The following is an 18,398-nucleotide window of genomic DNA, read 5'->3' on the forward strand; positions in this document are numbered from 1 at the left end:
TTGACTGCATATTTTTCCTATTCAGCACATTGAAGATTTCCTGCCACTCCCTTCTGGCCTGCCAAGTTTCAATAGATAGATCTGCTACTACCGTTATGTGTCTACCCTTGTAGGTTAAGACCCGTTTGTCCCTAGCTGCTTTCAGAATTCCCTCTTTATCTTTGTAGTTTGCCAGTTGCACTATGATATATCATGCAGAAGATCGATTCCTGTTATATCTGAAGGGAGTTCTCTGTGCCTCCTGGATTTCAATGTCTGTTTCCTTCCCCAGATTGAGGAAGTTCTCAGCTATGATTTTTTTCAGGTACACCTTCTACCCCTTTCTCTCTATTCTTCTTCTGGAACTCCTATGATACAGATATTATTACATTTCATCGAATCACTTAGTTCTTTAATTCTCCCTTCGTGGTCTAGAATTTTTTTTCTCTCTTTTTCTTAGCTTCATCTTTTCCCATAATTTTATCTTCTATTTCACTTATTCTCCCCTCTGCCTCTTCAGTCCTCACTGTCACTGCCTCTAGTTTATTTTGCATCTCATTTACGACGTTTTTTAAATTCATAATGACTATTTTTTAGTTCCTTGATCTCTGCAGCAGTAGATTCTCTGCTGTCTTCTATGCTTTTTTTGAGCCCAGCGATTAATCTTATGACTATTATTCTAAATTCTTGATCAGTTTTATTGTTTATATCTGTTTTTATCAATTCTTTAGCTGGCATTTCTTCCTGGAATTTCTTTTGAGGAGAATTCTTCTGTTTCATCATTTTGACTAGTTTTCTGTGCCTTATGTGTTTTAAAAGCTTGTTATGTGTCCTGCACCTGTGAGCACTACTATGTTAAAGAGGGCTCATACACTATCCATGGCCTGGCCCTTCAGGAGGTGTTTTTTGGAGTGTGTTACTTGCTCTCTGTTGTTGTAACTCTGGGTGCTTTATCTCCCTACTCTTAATGATGTTTTGGATCCTCCATCAGATGTGCTTTGATTTGTTCGTTGAAGTAGCCCTGGAAAATAAAACAAACAAACAAAAAACCCACAAAAAACAAACACCCCCCCCCCAACACCAACACCAACAACAAAACACCAGCAACAAAAAAACAATGAGATGGGGATGGTGTTAATGGAAGAGGCCTTATCCCATACAAAGAGAGAAATGACAGGGGTAGGGAAAAAGAAAAGAAAAGAAAATTGACCAGGCAGAGAAACTATATGGTTTGGTCCAAAGAGAGAGAGAGAGAGGAAAATAACGAAGGCGATATAGAACAGGTATAGAGAGAATAGATTAAATGTCTGCTTAAACAAACCAACAACCAGAATAACCAGACTAGAGGAGGGAAGAAATAAGGAGAAAAGGAAGAAAAAGAAATATATACATATAATAAGAATTATTCAAGAATTAAATCAGAAAATGCAAAACTGGTAGGAAGCGGTGGCAGCACTGGGCTGGAGGAGGGGCTGTCTGGTTGGTCAGCGTCAGTCCCTCTCTGGCTCTGGCGGATCCGCAGTTACCACGTGCGGAGGGGCGTGGCTTGGTGTGGGCGGGGCCCGCCTCCACTGTGGGCCCGCTGACCTTTCCCTGAGGCCCCACCTTGTTGGTGATGGGGAGAAGAATGGCGACACCCCAGTCTCTCCTCCACCGACCGGGTGTCCCAAACCAGTCTGTACCGCAGGTGCGAAGAAAGCGGTCTGTCCCGCTCCGTCGACTCCCGCTCCTCCCTGGCGCTCGGCTGGGATTTAAACCCCGATGTCTTAAAGGGTCCCACAACGTGCGCCCAGGTTTCGGGGAAGCGCTGCTGTGTGCAGCCGTTATATGACCTCTGGCTGGTGGGCGCAGACAGTCTTTGTCCTTTGAACGGTTATATACCTTCTTCCCACAGCACTTCAGGGAGTGGATCGCTATCTCCCATTGCGGACTGTGCTTCTGAGCTAGTTACTGAGCCATGGGCTGGCTCCCCTCCTCCCCAGGTATGAGAACTGGGAAGTCAGCCCCAGTCCAGAGAAAGCCCCGCACTTAGAGATTGGATCTTTCTCCATCCTGGTCCGTGGTTTTTCTCTTGTCCAGATTCAGTCCTGCATTTTTACAGCTTCTCTTTCTCTTCCCTTTGTCTCTCTGCAGAAGGGGATCCCTCCCCTCTGTGCCTACTCGACTTGGCTTATCTCTCCCAGTTCGCCATCACGCACCTATGGCCCACCAGGTTGTCCCGGTGGGTCCCTGGAGACGTCTCTGTCACTCTGCAGCCCGGACTCTTGGAATTCAAAGTCCTTTGGCTTCAACACGGCTGTGTTTGAGGGACAAGGGAACTTTGGGCCCCCCTACTTCTCTGCCATGTTGGATCTCCTCGCTGTCTGTTTTTAAAAATAAGAGCAAGGGAGATCATGTTGCTTGAGAAAAGCATGCTGCTTGTGAGAGAGGAAGAGGCAATAATGAAAAAGGAAATAAATAGGAAGAGTTTGCCAGAACTGCATTTGGGATATAGGTTTGCACTCAGTGGCTCTGTGACCTTGGGCAAGTGACTTAATCTCCTTGAACTTCCTTTCTGTAAACATCTATGAATGTGACAGGGAGGAAAGGAACAAAGTAATTTAACCAAGATTACATCAGCTAAGTGTCAGATAGGCTGAGAGGTCTGGGGGACTTTCAGTCTGGGGGGCTCATATGTAGTTCAGTCAGGGGTGGTCCAGGGGGCCCAAATTCCAGATAGGGGTCTTAAGGCTTTTCTCACCCTGAATTAAAGCTGATGGTGATTCTGGGTTGAACCCCTAAATAAGTTTCATTCCTTATAACATTTCTTAAAAGTTTATTTATTTTGTTTTTTATTTTAAAAAAAAATTTTTAACGTCTTATTTATTTTTGAGACAGAGAGAGACAGAGCATGAATGGGGGAGGGGCAGAGAGAGAGGGAGACACAGAATCGGAAGCAGGCTCCAGGCTCTGAGCCATCAGCCCAGAGCCCAACGCGGGGCTCGAACCCACGGACCGTGAGATTGTGACCCGAGCTGAAGTCGGATGCTTAACCGACTGAGCAACCCAGGCGCCCCAAAAGTTTATTTATTTTGAAAGAGAGAGAGAGAGAGCCAGCATGAGCAGGGAAAGGCTGGGGGGTGGGGAGAGAGAGAGAGAGAGAGAGAGAGAGAGAGAGAGAGAGAATGAGAGAGAGAATCCCAAGCAGGCTCCTCACTGTCAGTGCAGACCCAGATGCAGGGCTCAAACTCACAAACTGAGCCAAAATGCAAAGTTGGGCACCTAACCAACTGAGCCACCGAGGCGCCCCAGTAAGTTTCATTTTTAAAGTCCTATGGTTTGTGTGGTAGAGGCTGGGATGACTGTTGAGGGATATGGAGGTATAATCACAGGGGCAAGTATAAGAGGAAAAAGTGAAGAGTGGGGTGGCTTTCAACCTTTTCAGTTTATGGGGCAAGATTTTGACTGAGTTTTTACACCATGAGCATACTTTTTGCCTGCTTTAAAAGCCACGAGTGACAATAAAATAAAAGACTTGTGGAGCGGTGAGGGTTCAATTTTGTTATAGAAGTCCGGGATTTTCCTCACTGCATCAGCTTCACTGACCAGCAGAGGGCAGTACAGACAGTGACATCACTGCCGGTGGTTTGGTGTGATGGAGCGACTTTTTAAAATTTGTTATCGGAATTGTGGTAAAAACACATAACATAAAATTTACCGTTGTAACCACTTCTAATTGTATAGTTCCTTAGTTCCTTAGTGTTAAGTATCTTCACATTGTTGTGCAAACAGTCTCCAGAACTTTTTTATCTTACAAAACTGAAGGCCATAGACCGGGACCAGGACAACTCCCCATTTTCTCCTCTGTGTACCCCCTGGCAAGCCACCGTTCTACTTTCTGTTTCTGGCAATTTGACTGCTCTAGAAAGCTCAGATAAGTGAAATCATCCAGAGCTTGTCTGTGTTTGGCTGGCTTCTCTTAACATAATGTCTTTCAAGGTGCATCCATGCTGTGGTATGCGTTGGACTTTAACTTCCCTCTTGAAATGATTAGTTTTGCCTTTTGCACAATATGCAGATGGCGCAAATCTCCTCTTCCTCGATTTGCACACTTCTTGGTACGTCATGTATTTGGAAGTGGGGGCATCAGTGTCTTCCTTCAACTTCTGCCTGTGTGAGCCACATCCATGCATTCACTGGACATGTGGGGTTAACTGAAGGATGGGAAAGGAACAGGAAATCAGCACACCCATTCAGCAGGCAGCCCCTGCAAAGGGCGTCTTGGCTGTATGCATAAGACAGGATGTTGTTCATATGCCCCTTGTAACTCGGTGTTTCCACATCTGGGAATCCGATTAAAAGAAATGACTCAAGGAAGAAAAAAGAATTCACATTCAAAACATTGAGAGTGGCATCCGTGGTGAGGTGCAGCTCACATCTCCCTGCAAGAGGGAATGTGCTGTGAGGCTGGTGGTGAGCTCACCGCCTCCAGCTGCTGCCCATTTGGGATCTGCCCACATTTGGGCCAAGTCTATACTCTTGTAGGCAATTGGAAGAGACATCCCTTAGCAGGTGGGCTTTAAGCTAAACCCTGAAGGATGAACAGAATTTACTCAAACAGCAGATAGAAGGGTGTTCTAGCAGAAAAGTTATTCATTAGTCAGCCTAGTAGCAGAATTTCACCCCTCCACCTTGGTTGCCACGGTTTGTGCTCCCATTGGACCCATCTTGTTCTCACAATGGCCCTGAACATGCCCTCATCTTGAATCTGCAAATGCTGCTTCCAGTGAATGATTCCTGGCCAGCCAGGGATCTCTTGTAAAACCCCTGGATCTTTAAAATAGACTTGCTAAGTGTTGGTGTAGTGATCAAGGTCATATGTCATCTCCTAGGTGAGTTAGAAACAGAAAAGGAAGTAGAATGGACTTTGGAACACTGGGGGAATCTATGCAAACACATAATGTGTTCATTTCAGCTCTGGTGTAAATATCATAGAGGAGTAAGCTCAGATTCCAATAAAAGAACAGCCACTCCTGCAATCCCTATCAAAATAACACCAGCATTCTTCACAGAGCTAGAACAAACAATCCTAAAATTTGTATGGAACCAGAAAAGACCCTGAATAGCCAAAGCAATCCTGAAAAAGAAAACCAAAGCTGGAGACGTCACAATTCTGGACTTCAAGCTATATTACAAAGCTGTAATCATCAAGACAGTATGGTACTGGCACAAAAACAGACACTCAGATCAATGGAACAGAATAGAGAACCCAGAAATGGACCCACAAACATATGGCCAACTAATCTTTGACAAAGCAGGAAAGAATAACCAATGGAAAAAAAGTCTGTTCAGAAAGTGGTGCTGGGAAAACTGGACTGTGACATGCAGAAAAATGAAGCTGGACCACTTTCTTACACCATACACAAAAATAAACTCAAAATGGATGAAAGACCTAAACGTAAGACAGGAAGCCATCAAAATCCTAGAGGAGAAAGCAGGCAACAACCTCCTTGACCTTGGTTGCAGCAACTACTTACTGACATGTCTCCAGAGGCAAGGGAAACAAAAGCAAAAATGAACTATTGGGATATTATCAAAATAAAAATCTTCTGCACAGCAAAGGAAATCAGCAAAACTAAAAGACAATAGACATAATGGGAGAAGATATTTGCAAATGACATATCAGATAAAGGGTAACTATCCAAAATCTATAAAGAACTTATCAAACTCAACACCCAAAAAACAAAGAATCCAGTGAAGAAATGGGCAAAAGACATGAATAGACACTTCTCCAAAGAAGACATCCAGATGACTAACAAACACATGAAAAAATGCTCAACATCACTCATCATCAGGGAAATACATATCAAAACCACAATGAGATGCCACCTCACACCAGTCAGAATGGCTAAAATTAACATAACATTAACAAATCAGGCAACAACAGATGTTAGCAAGGATGAGGAGAAAGGGGAACTTTTGCACTGCTGGTGGGAATGCAAACTGATGCAGCCACTCTGGAAAACAGTATGAAGGTGCCTCAGAAAATTAAAAAAAAAAAAAAACTTACCCCACAACCAGCAATTACACTACTAGGTATTTACCCAAAGGATATAGAAATGCTGATCCAAAAGGCACATGCACCCCAATGTTTATAGCAGCACTATAAACAATAGCCAAAGTATGGAAAGAGCCCAAATGTCCATCAACTGATGAGTGGATAAAGAAGATGTGGTATGTATACTCAATGGAATATTACTCAGGGATCAAAAAGAGTAAAATCTTACCATTTGCAACAAGGTGGATGGAACTATGCTAAACTAAGCAAAATAAGTCAGAGAAAGACAAATATCATATGATTTCATTCATATGTGGAATTTAAGATACAAAACAGATGAACGTTAAGGGAAAGGAAGGAAAAATAAGATAAAAACAGAGAGGGAGACAAACCATAAGAGACTCTTAAATACAGAGAACAAACCGAGGGCTGCTGGAGGGGAGGTTGGTGGGGGGATGGGCTAAACAGGTGATGGGCATTAAGGAGGACACTTGTGAGGATGAGCACTGGGTGTTATATGTAAGTGATGAACCACTAAATTCTATTCTTGAAAAAAATATATTTACATATATTTATTAATAAATTAATAAAATGTCAGAAGTAAAAAAACAAAAAAACAAAAAGACCCCCAGCCATTCCTGCCTGCTCTTGTGGGCAGAGGATGACTGTGTTAACTTAGGCCACCCATCCGCCAGCACCTGAAGGTCCAGTGACCTCCTCTGGTTTACATGGAAGATTGCAGCATAAACCTGTAGCAGCCCAAATAAAGGGGAGACTCCAGACATGGGAGCATGTGAATAAATCTTGAAATAAATTCATACCAGGGCTGCCAAGGTTGGGCTGTGTGGACAGCATCTTTACCACTGCAACCTTTTCCACTTGGCAAGGCTGGCACACTGCCTCCGGAGTCCAGCTTCTGGTGTGTCCTTCTGGAGGAGTACGATGGGAAGGCAGGAAGGCAAGTGTGGATATAAAGTTAACATAGGAGCTTGGCTTGTCCCCCATGTGATGTGTCTTTCTCTCTCAGGCCTAAATTGCCCAGTACAGGAGCTGAAGGCTTGGAAAACTGCAAACAAGGTGTTGCACCCAAACATTCCTGCATTTGCAAAGAAACTCCAGGAGTGAGGGTGGCTCAGCAGTGCCACACCTTTGAGCATCCACCTTTGCCTCTGTCAATGTGGGGAAACCTGCCAGGACATGTTGGAAATGGGGTGGGATAAATAAAAGAAAAGCCACATGTCTGGCCCCAGACATGCTCTGGGACAGACATGTTCCAGGCCTGTCTCTAGGAAGCCTGATTCCATGTGGTTCCCTATCACAGGCGGGCTGGGAGCTTGTAGCTCTGCTCCAAGGCACCCCTCCTGGTCAGTGACATTGTAGTTCATCCGTTTTTGCCTGGAATCCAGTGACTGGATGAGCACTGGGCAGCATGAGTTGTTAGCAAAAGGGCTGTAAGCATCTCCTTCCCAACTGACCAGATGTGCAATGGGCAGGGGACTTGGGGAGTGTGTGCTCATGCCCCTTTGTTTCCTGGAACAGGGGTTCTTTGATAACACATTTTGAAATAGGCTGGGAACTTTGGTGTAAGACATCTGTTTCAGAGACAGGAGGGGTTTAAGGAGGAGCCTCTTCCCTACTCTCTCTCTCTTCCTTTCTCTTTCTGTCTCATTTTAAACCACTTTTATAATGTGAACGCTCTACTGTTTACTTCTCCTTATACTCATATTCTGGCAGCCGTTATAGAGGCCAAACAGAAAAAGGGCTAAACAAAACAAAACAAAACAAAACAACCCATCAACCAAGAGAACAGAAGAGAATAGTCATGCCAAGTTAGGGCAGGCTTAACGTTAGAAATTGATATAAAATAGCAAAGAATAAATTAAAAAGATGGTATTAAAATAAAAATCTAAGCATCCAAAAACAGGAAGAGAGAACATTTTTAGTGAGAGCAAAATTTAAATAAAATTCATCAATAAAAAGATTAAATAAAGGAAAATAATATTTATTCATAACAATAGCTATCAATAGCCAAAAACGTTTCTGTAGTTGTACATGAGGCACTGTCTAAGCACTTCACGGGTCTCACACGCTCCTCACAAGAACTATCCAAGAATAACAGTAGTTATTCCCACTGAAAAGATAATCACCCGGAGGCCTGACAGATAAAACAACTTTTTCAGGGTCAGTTAGGGAGCGGCAAAGATGGGATTCCAACCTAGGAAGTCTGATTGCAAAGCCTACACTCAAAATTGGATGAAAAGCTTCAGCTGTTTTCATTCATATTACTACTTTTGTTTTTTCTTTTGAGAGAGAGAGCATGAGTAGGGGAGAGAGGCAGAGGAAGAAAGAGAGAATTCCAAGCAGACTCCACACTCAGCATGGAACTGGATACAGGGCCTTGAACCCATGACCCTGGGATTGTGACCTGAGCAGAAATCAAAGAGTAGGAAGCTCAACCAACTGAACCACCTAGAAGCCCCCTATTCACATTACTTCTGACATCAAATGAGAGTGCTTTTCTTTTCCTCCTAACACCAACTACATAGTGTCTTTTCCAACACCACTTCTTGGATTCTCTGATGCCAACTGGATGTCCAGCAATTCTGTCACTACCCAGAGTTGGCACAGATGCACAGGTTAAGGACTCAGTTCCACAGGACGGTCCCCACTTCAGATGTCCGTCTTAAGTCCTGGGCACCTGTACTCCTGGCAGATCGGCTCTACATCCGATCTTCCCATGACCCCCTCCTCAGCCTTGATAATTTGCCAGTTGGCTCACAGAACTCAGGAAGGCACTCTGTTTATGTTTACTGATTTATTAGGAAGGATACAAATCAACAGCCAGATGAAGGCATATACAGAGTGTTCCAGAAACATCTGTGCAGAAGCTCCAGTCCCTGTGGTGTTGGGACGAGTCATGTGAATATGCTCACCAAACAGGAAATTCTCCAAGTCCTATCATTTACGGGTTTTTTTTTTTTTTAATGTTTATTTTTGAGAGAGTGAGCGGGGGAGGGGCAGAGAGAGGGAGGAGACAGAGGATACAAAGCAGGCTCTGCACTGATAGCAGAGAACCCCATGTAGGGCTCGAAGTCATGAACCATGAGATCATGACCTGAGCCAAAGTCAATGCTCGACTGACTGAGCCACCCAGGAGCCCCTCATTTAAGGATTTTTATGGAGGTTCCAATACATAGGCATGACTGATTAAATCATTGACCATTGGTAACTAAACAAAAGATTCTCCTGTTATCCCATTGCTTAAGAAATTCCAAGGGCTTTAGGAGCTCAGTGCCAGGAACTGGGGACAGACCAAATATATACATTTCTTCTTATATCACAAAGCAAAGCAAAATTAAGAGAAGGATTGTGTCATCGGTTCCCAAAACCACTCTCAGGTTCAGTGATTTGTTGGACAGACTTCCAGAGCTCAGAAAAGCTTTTCTTCATGGTTGATTTATTACAGTAAAAGGATACAGATTAAAATCAGCAAAGAGAAAAAGGCATAGAGGGTAGAGTCCAGGTGAAAGCAGGCATGACCTTCCAGCTGTTCTCTCCCAATGGAGTTGTACAGACAGTGATGTACTACCAGTGATGTGTGACGGCATGTACAACGGCTAACCTGGGAAACTCACCTGAGTCTTGGTGTCAGAGTTTTTTTTTTTTTGGATTCAGTCATATAGGCATGGAGGCCAGCCCCAGAGGTCAGACTGAGACAGTGTGGCTCAAGACTCCAGGGTGAATGAAAAGAAGGGTTAATCATAAATCACATTGTTAGCAGAAATTATCTAGCAGAGGCCACTGTCTCAGATATACAAAGACATCCTTATCAGGCTGGATAGTCCAAGGGCTCAGAGGTTATCTGCCAGGAGCTGCTGGTTTGGGAATGTGCAGGGTACTAGCAAGCCAAGCCTGTTGAGTTAATCCTCACTGCTCAGTTATGTTTGAGATAAAAGTAAAAAATACACAATAAAAGGCAACGATGTAAAGCAACTGAGGGTTAACAGCATCCAAAAATGGTTTAGAAAAAGAAAGAAAAATGAAATTAGATATTAGACTTGAGGTCTATAAGAAGTTTTCTGAGAAATCCCTCAGAAAAAGATCTCTTGGGGTGCCTTCCTGGCTCAGTTGGAGGAGCATGTGACTCTTGATCTCAGGGTTGGGAGTTTGAACCCCACATTGGGTGTAGAGGTTACTTAAAAATAAAATCTTAAAAAAAAAAAAAAGAAAAGAAAAGGAAGGGCACCTGGGTGGCTCAGTTGGTTGAGCATCTGACTTCAGGGCACCTGGGTGGTTCAGTCGGTTGAGCATCTGACTTCAGCTCAGGTCATGATCTCATTGTTTGTGAGTTGGAGCTCCACATCGGGCTCTGTGCTGACAGCTGGGAGCCTGGAGCCTGCTTCAGATTCTGTGTCTCCCTCTCTCTCTCTGCCCCTCCCCCTCCCCTCAAAAATAAATAAACATTTAAAAAAAATTTTTAAAAAGGAAAAAAAAAAAAGATTTCTTGCTGAGCCCCAGGCTCTTTCTTCCTGAGGTATAGCTTGGTGGAGAGCCTTGACCTACCCTCTTGGCTGCCTGCATCTTGTGTTCTGATTACGTGTCCTTTACTGTGGATGGGGTGGAGATAGCGGGGCTAAGAGCCACTCGTCCCAGCAGCATCTCTGAGCTGGTCCCAGCAAATGTACAGTGAGGCTGCCTGGGTCCTTGCAGAGGAGAATCTCCATGTTTCTGAACCAAGTCACTGCAGATGGGAGTTGAACAAAACCAAACTGTTTGCTGACAGCTGAACCATGCAGAGAAAAATTACTGCAACTGACTTTAAAGCACAGCAGTTTATTATATGGCTTTAGCATGATATACCCCGAGGATAAAAATAAATAGAATTGCAATAACAGTTTATAAAATTTTCAGTGATAACGTTATTAGTAATGCTATCAACATTGTTGTTCTGAAGTTGCTATATACATATACACACACTTATACATGATTAGGCAGTTAAGTAAACAATTATGTTAGCAATCCAAATAATTATACTAATGTCATTAGGATCCAAGATTGTCACTGTAAGAGGGAAGAATTACAGATAAAAACAAAGACATTAAATAAAAACCATGTAATCTGAAATTTGCATTGGAAAAGATCAGTGTGAACTCATGATGAATTTTACCCTTAGGAAAAATAAAGTGCAAATGCATGTTTTCAGATCACACATATTTTTCATGTCCAGGCTGGAAAAAACCCAGAAACAATGACTAACCCAGGTTATGATCTCTTAAGCTAATTTCCCAGTGGAAGAAACCATTGCCCTTGAAGAAATGGTTGATTGCAGGTCTGAGAAAGGGAATTAACAAGATAAACCTGGAAGACCTTTTTGAAGCTGAAGGAAAGGAAGTTGTCAAAGAATAGTGGAATCGTGTCAAAGGGCTCAGAAGCTAACATGAAGGGAGTCCCACTGACCAAGAACTCAATGGACAGAAACTTTTCGAAGATGACAAAACCCAAGGGTTCATAATGATACCACAAATATAAAGATCTTTGCTAACCAACTCATTGTTCTGAAAGCTGCTAAGTAAAGGGAAAGAGTTAAGAATTGATTCTGCTTTTCCTGCCCTAATTAATGCTGTCTCACCAAATAAGTATTATGGGACAGTTCTCTAGAGGAGAATTCTAGCTGGTGAATGCAGAAGGAATAACAGAATTAGAATATCACACACATTGGTTTGTGTTCTATGGCTGTTGGACGGCACCTCTCTGGAGCATGGTTTTGAAGGAAACAGCATGGATGGTCCAGCTCACCATGAGGCCAGAAGGTGCTGCTGACAGTGGACACAGACTTTGATTTGGAGCAGTGCTTTGCAAAGGTTGGTCCCTCAGATAGCATCATCGGCATTACCTGGGAATTCTTAGACTCCCAAGAATACTCTAAAAAATAAAGCCTATCAATCTAAACAAAACAAAACACCAATTGTTAATGCACTCCAGCAAATGTCATCAGTGGCTCCTAAAACTGATAGGTGAATAGCCAGCGGGGAACTTTGTAATGGTTGGAAAAGTCTGATGAAAAGTCAGGACCCACGGATCAGTACTGACCATCACAAAAATAGAGATGGTCACACTTTATGTGTACCCTAATGAGATGCACTAGGAAGTTCACAACCACAGTCAGGCAGTGTTCTTGCTATAGAATTAAACCCGATCCTGATTAAGATTCTCCATCTAATTGCAAGTTTGCAGGAAATACAAATTGCAGAAAAACAGGTTAAACAACACATAGGCTTCAGAAAAACAGGTTACACAAATCCAGAATGTGGGAACGTCTATTGGACAATTTTTTTCAACAAATAATTTGAATGAAGATAACAACACGAGTGAGAAATCTTGTTTGAATTTTGATTCAAACAAATCAACCGTAAAGAGGTGCTTACAGGCAGATTAAGCCCTGACAGGATGTTCTGTAACAGCAAGAGATTATTAATTATTTTATCCATGTTAATTGCATTGGGTATATTTTCAAAAGTCATCTTTTACAGATACATAATGAAGTATCTGCAGGTACTATGATACGGTATCTGGAATTTGTTTCAAAATAATCCATACTTGATGGTATGTATTGCGGGAAGGTTTACTCTCTTTTGTGTTTGCCATTCTATCATGGATACTCAAAATTTAAAAGCCTTTTAAAAAATATTTGGAGCATGTTCCCACTCTCCAAGGCAAAGCCAGTCTCCCAATATTGAAGGTGTTGAAAATGCTGACTACAGGGGCTCCCAGCCTCATTTATAGCTAGGACACAGGCACCAGACACAGACTCTACCAATTATATGCGCTGTTCCTTGACTTTGGATAAGCAGCCTGGTGGCCAGGGACTTGGGAGTATCAGCAAGCAGTTCTAGTGGCAACACTTAATATTCTTGATCAGAGGCGTCTGGGCACAATGTAACAATGGGGCTTCCACAGGGCACCTGCAACACGATTAGGGAGATGATTGCATACTAAATAGCATTTAGGCTATATCCTAAGAGACATTCCAGCCCAACTAGAGGGAGATTCAGGTTTTTCACCCATTTTCTATTCGTTTCCTGCTTAAAGAGAACTTCCATGAATTACCACAAGATGGCGGTCTAACACCGACCATCTGCCGCACATCCTCTTCCAAGCTACCCATTAATGCAAGTGAACCTTACTTCCTTTCTGCTAAAGCCACCCCCACTTGCCTTCTCAAGAATATCACTTTAGCCATTTCCCCCTTTTCCCAGAATCATTGATTTTTCATGCTCTTATTGGGTCATTACCTCCAGCATACAAGACTGTGATTTTTCCTGTCGTAAAAGAAATAACTTCTCGAGTCATTTACACTTCATTCCTTTGCTCCTATTTGTCTGTATTTGGTGTCTCCGTTTCCTCTTTTACAGTTGTCTCTTTAAACAGCTCCAGTCAGGCTTCAGTCCCCCTCAGTTTACGGAGGGGCATCATCAGAGTTTACCGGTAACTTCCACCTTCATACACCCAATGGTCAACAATCAGTTCTCATTTTATTGGACCCATCAGTAGGATTTGTATATTTCTCTTTCCTTGATGGACACACTTGTCTTCAAGGGTTCCCTGAATTCTTCTATTCTAGTGAAAGAAGAAGTGCGAGGAGGAAAAAGGAAAGGGGAAGGGAAAGCAGATGTTGAGTGTTCACTAAAATTCAGACACTGCTCACTACTTTATATATAAATTACCTCATTTAGTATTTATAGCAACTGAGTGAGATATGTGCTATTTCTTCAGATTCTGCAGATGACAATGTGCTCCACAGAGATTAATCTCTAGGTGGCTCCATAGAGATTATGGTCTCTAAAACCATTTTCACACTGAAAAACTTGTTGGAAAAATAGCTGATTTCACATTTGGATAAGGCAGATTTTTATAAGACCAACTTTTTTTTTTGTAAGTTCTAGGAAGTTTTTCATTCTACAATGCAAGAAAATGTCTTAAAATTAATGAGGTCGTGTCAAATGAACACAGCAGCTGACCTAAAAGGGAAACCACTGACCAAAGTTGTCACAATTTGAGCTCAGAAAGGAGAGTAATGATTGTAGAATGTAGGAGGGTGTTCAATCTGAGTCTACAATGATCCACAGAAAGTTACAGAAAGAAAACATGAATGGGTCTAAAAAAAGTTGATGAGTGTTGTTGGTTCATTTATTTCATTTTTAAAAATCAGAAAATTTCTAATGCTAAATAGCTTTTTTGTTGTTGTTACGATTGTATGTTTGAAGAATTTCAGACCTAATGAAGTCCATGAGTTGTAAATTGAACAGCCTGGTACTCTTCATTTGGATTCAAAATCATCAACATTTGGCACATTTTTAGGCGTAATGCTCCTTTAGCCCTTCACTAGTGTATAAATACAGTGATATTTTCTTATATAACCGCAAAACAGTTGGCTTTAATCAGAAAACTTGGCTTTAATACAATATAATTAAAATATTATTAATACATAGTCCATATTAAAATTTTTCTAATTTATCTCAATAATGCCCTTTATAGCAATTTATTTTTCTGGCAGCTTCTTATCTGTTGACACACTTTGCACTTAACTGCAATCACTTTAGCCCTCTCTAACCTGAGACTGTTTTTCACATTTTCATTTTCATTCATGATGTTGATGTTTTTGAAAAGTGTAGGCCAGTGTTTTTCAGAATACCCCCAATTTGGGTTTGAATGTTCACTCATTAATCGATTCAAGTTATGCGGGACGTACTTGATGTACAAACTCAAGACTGTGTTTTTCTCAATGCATCGCATCAAAGCACAGGATGTTGGTGACTTTGATGGCTTGGCTAGTGGTGTCCACCTCACGAGATTGTGTTTTCTGACGCAAGGAGAGGTGGCGGTAGAATGACACTGATAAAGCCATGTGAAATGTCCAAAATTCTGTTCATTTTAAATATCCTCAGTAGTTGTATGCTCCTAAGACTAGGAGAGAATGAAACATTAGCTACAGAGAGAGGTCTTCTATATTTGCATTTCTTAAGAATCCATCCATTTTGTGCACAATCCCGGCAGCTGGCTCTAGAGCCCAGGGCTTCCCATCACGTGCTTTCTTTCCTTCTTTTCCCCTCCTGGGGTCCCGGGGTCATGCACACCACGCTGAGTGGCCAGTTGTGGGAAGGGGTGAGTAGGCTGCGTGAATGTGGAGGACAAGGCACGTGGACTGGAGAGAGGCACCCAGCACGGCAGGAAACTGAGCGCCCCATGGGACCCTTGAGACAGAACTGGACCTGGTGGAGCACACTCTTCGGAAGCAGTTCCCCCACTGACTGCCCCGGAGGCCCAGTAACATTTGTGTCAACATGAAGACTGACTTAAGGCCCAGCTGGCCTGCTGCCAGAAGCTACTGGAGGGACTTGGGGCCAGAACTGGTCCAGTGAGGTCTGCATTCACCCTTGAGCCTGGCCATCAACCCTGCCATCAACTTTGCCCTACCACTGCAGGTGGACAGCCTCCAGTCCTTGCAGGTGGCTGCCAGTATGCCCCCTGGGGAGCTTGTAGAGGAGCTGGAACGAGTGTTTCACAAGAACCCCTGACCCAGATCTACAACTTGGCCATCCATCTCCTGTCTTCAGGGTCACACCAAGTAACTGAAAGTAGGCTGGCCATCTTTATACAGCCAGCCCCACACAGCCAGGCCCAGATGTGGCCCCACTTGTATGGAGTTCTGTCACGGACCTCCTACCAGAGCCGTGTAAGAAAAAAAAAAACCAGTCCCCTTCACAGCTCAGGGGACTCTGAATTGAGAGGGTGAGCAGTGGGTCTTCCTGTGTCTTCCTCTCCCTACTCCGTTACCCAATAAACTCTTTTCACATGCTTATTTTTTAATGTTTATTTATTTTTGAGAGAGTGTGCGAGAACACATGTGGGGAAGGGGCAGAAAGAGAGGGAGACACAGAATCTGAAGTAGGTTCCAGGTTCTGAGCTGTCAGCACAGAGCTCTACACAGGGCTCGAACTCATGAACCGTTAGATCATGAGCTGAGCTGAAGTTGGTCGCTTCACTGACTGAGCCATCCAGGCGCCCCTAAACAATCATATGGGGACTGATCGTATGGTTGCTGAGGAAAGGCAGGCTATCCCTACTGAAAATAGTACAGAATTAACTGGACTAGTCTTTTCCAATATTTATCTAGTTTAGAATGCAAAATATTGCAATCCAGTTTGATGGAGCTATCCATTGTGACATGGGCCTGTGGGTGAATAGATCATACCCATAGATGATGGGATATAATGGGACATTATCAGCAATACACCAAGTGAAATACTGAGATGTGCAACAGCACTGATGTGTCTCACAGGCATTTTGGTGAATGGAAACTCAGGCATAAAATGGTACCCAGTATGTGGTGCTAATTTTATGAAGTTCAAGAACTTGAAAAATGAATCACTAAGGAAATCTTAACCATGGTTGTGTCTAGTAGGGCTGTGAATTGACTGGCAAGGGGGCATAAAAGAACTTTCAGAGGTGATAGAATTGTTCTATTTTTTGGAAGGGATGCGGGTTTCAAGAGTGTAAGCTTGTTTCAACTCTCTGAACTATAACCTACGATCTGTGTGTTTGTAAATTATACCTCATTTTAAAAGACTCTCTGTGTTAAGCTTTCCAAGTTACTGTATGTGCAAAAATTATTTTAATCTGTCCTTCTAATTAAGTGTTGTTTTGCCTGTCTTTATGACTGTAGTTGGCCTTAAATTAAACCTTATAATTAGAGCTGAACCTTTCCTGAGAACTTAAATGTTATCACTTCTCTGGTAAGTATCTAGGGCTGCTCATGAGGACCCTGAAGTCAGTGTGATTGTTATTCTTCTGAACATAACCAGCCTATTCCCTCTTTCTGGAGGCTTATCATATCTTGTCAGCATCATTGATGCTGGAAATTTCATAGTAATATATCTAATGAGTTCTTTTCACACTCAGCTTTTAAGTGAGTTCTTTCAATCTGAAGGCATTCTTCATTTTTTAAAAATCTGCTGCTTCTGCTACCTCTTTCCTCTTTTTCCTTTTAAATTGTTTATATCACCCCATTTGCTCTGTTCTCATATTTTGGAATTCCATTTGGATGGATGTTAAGACTTGTCAGCGTTGTTCGCTTCTCTTTTCTTTTGTGTTTTCCATCGCGTCTTCATTTTCAGGTTGTGTTCTGAGAGAATCTTCTAGATCTTCCAGCTTTGTGATTGTCAACTCTATCCACTTTGCCACTTTGCTGTTCACTCCCTCTATTGAGATTTTTTATTCAGAGTTCCAGTATTTCGTTTCCAAAATCTATACGTGGTTCTTTTTTACGCACGTAACAAATAGCACAGTTATGCTTATTTGAGGTCTTCTAATTGCTCTGTTTCTCTCTTAGCAGGTGTGACTTCATCTACAGGTGAGTTTCATTCCTCTCTCTGGTTGTCATGTCTTTAGTTATTCCTGGTTTTCTTTTCATCTTTGAGTTTGAGAGTTCCTCTTCACACTTTTATTTATTTATTTATTTATTTATTTATTTATTTTTAATTTTTTTCCCAATATATGAAATTTATTGTCAAATTGGTTTCCATACAACACCCAGTGCTCATCCCAAAAGGTGCCCTCCTCAATACCCATCCCCCACCCTCCCCTCCCTCCCACCCCCCATCAACCCTCAGTTTGTTCTCAGTTTTTAACAGTCTCTTATGCTTTGGCTCTCTCCCACTCTAACCTCTTTTTTTTTTTTCCTTCCCCTCCCCCATGGGTTTCTGTTAAGTTTCTCAGGATCCACATAAGAGTGAAACCATATGGTATCTGTCTTTCTCTGTAAGGCTTATTTCACTTAGCATCACACTCTCCAGTTCCATCCACGTTGCTACAAAGGGCCATATTTCGTTCTTTCTCATTGCCACGTAGTACTCCATTGTGTATATAAACCACAATTTCTTTATCCATTCATCAGTTGATGGACATTTAGGCTCTTTCCATCATTTGGCTATTGTGGAGAGTGCTGCTTTAAACATTGGGGTACAAGTGCCCCTATGCATCAATACTCCTATATCCCTTGGATAAATTCCTAGCAGTGCTATTGCTGGGTCATAGGGTAGGTCTATTTTTAATTTTCTGAGGAACCCCACACTGCTTTCCAGAGCGGCTGCACCAATTTGCATTCCCACCAACAGTGCAAGAGGGTTCCCGTTTCTCCACATCCTCTCCAGCATCTATAGTCTCCTGATTTGTTCATTTTGGCCACTCTGACTGGCGTGAGGTGATATCTGAGTGTGGTTTTGATTTGTATTTCCCTGATGAGGAGCGACGTTGAGCATCTTTTCATGTGCCTGTTGGCCATCCGGATGTCTTCTTTAGAGAAGTGTCTATTCATGTTTTCTGC

General features: G+C 42.5%; 1 pseudogene; it reads left to right on the forward strand.

Moving 5' to 3' along the window:
• Positions 1 to 1,606: 1,606 nt before the first annotated feature.
• On the forward strand, positions 1,607 to 15,649 carry LOC102954121 (annotated as a pseudogene).
• The last annotated feature ends 2,749 nt before the right edge of the window (positions 15,650 to 18,398 follow it).

The sequence above is a fragment of the Panthera tigris genome, chromosome D1 (genome assembly GCF_018350195.1).
Source record: "Panthera tigris isolate Pti1 chromosome D1, P.tigris_Pti1_mat1.1, whole genome shotgun sequence".
Lineage (NCBI taxonomy): Eukaryota > Metazoa > Chordata > Mammalia > Carnivora > Felidae > Panthera > Panthera tigris.